Below are 1,557 nucleotides of genomic sequence, written 5' to 3' on the forward strand. Positions count from 1 at the left end.
GCTCCAAATAGCTCAAAGTTACTAGGTTAGTCATATGTACATTGCTGTTCAGTTATATTTGGGAAAAAGTTTTCTCCATCTGCAGTGGGTAGGATTCTTTTTTCCGGTCATCATCAGGCCGGTTAGGACTGGGGGCCTATCGGCCTAGGAGGGGATTGGAGGGGGGTGGGGGAAGGTATGGAAGGGATGGAGGTTCGAATCCAAGACATTCTCAGTCTCTCTTACTGCCTCTGCATAAGAGGCTGACAAGCACATTTATAGGATGGGTAGGATTAACTTGCACATCTAGTATCATTATTACTTTACACTCTATCATATGAAGTTGATATTATACTTTCCTTGTAGCCATTCCATGATTTCCAAACAGGCAAACACATAAGCAAGAAATTCTCCATCACTGTGGGTGGAAGGATACTGTATTTATATATTTCTTTCTCGGTGGGAAGGAAACTTAGGAGTCTAAGAAGGTTGAGGTTAGAAAAAAGGCTAGTTTGTTTGATATGTTGGATTTGAATATTTGTGTCTGATGTGGAAGGGAAATTTGCCACAATTAGGGATGCAAGCGGATTGGATTGACAAATGTTTGATATGAAGATGAATTGAATATGGATTTTCAACCATTCAGTAGAAATATTCTGGTCTCATTGTTTGTTTTGATAGAGAATTGAACAAGGCGAGAATTTATTTGTAGAGCAAATTGCATATATATTCCTTGGATTTGCAAACAATTATTTTTACATTCTTAAATTTTTTTTTTCTATTATATTTACCTCCTTTATGTTTCCAAGTATGTATCGAACATACCTCTATCGTTAAGAGTAACGGTGTTAAAGTGATAATTCAATCTCTAATGCATTTTCTAAATTCCCTTGTTGCCCTGTTTTAACCTCACTGTTTCTGTTCTGACTTTAAGAAAGAAACCAAGGGAGGAAGACCGTTTCGTTTTCCATATTGGGTTGCAACAATTGTTTTTTTAGGTAAATTTTTAACTAATAAAAAGTTTCAGTAGTCTTTTTTTCTTTGTCTTTTTCTCCTATTTGAAGTAAGTCAGGTACAAGAGGACATTTGTAATACAAAAATCATTTGTAATAGAAAAATCTGAAGAAGGTAAAAGTTTACGAATCCATGGGGTCTTGTATCATAAATTATATTGGCTCGTATGACAAGGTTCCTGTTTCTTGTTTCTTGTTTTTTTTTTTTCTTTTTTTTTTTTTTTTTTGAGGGGGGCAGGGGGCAGAAAGTCCAAATTATGTATGTATAATCCGTATATTTCATGTTTTTTTTTTTGATAATTACTATTGCCCTTGTAATTTGACTTTATTACTAATAAAATCATGTTCTTTACGAAATTACTGTTGCCCCTCTTCCTTATAATAGTGTTAAGTAGCCATATATTTCATGTTTTTTTTTTAGATAATTACTATTGCCCTTGTAATTTGACTTTATTACTAATAAAATCATGTTATTTACTAAATTGTTGTTGCCCCTCTTCTTTATAATAGTGTTAAGTAGCCGTATATTTCATGTTTTTTTTTAGATAATTACTATTGCCCCTGT

The sequence above is a fragment of the Hakea prostrata genome, chromosome 3, assembly GCF_041222555.1.
Source record: "Hakea prostrata isolate BN-2017 chromosome 3, UWA_Hpros_2, whole genome shotgun sequence".
In the NCBI taxonomy this organism is placed as follows: Eukaryota; Viridiplantae; Streptophyta; class Magnoliopsida; order Proteales; family Proteaceae; genus Hakea; species Hakea prostrata.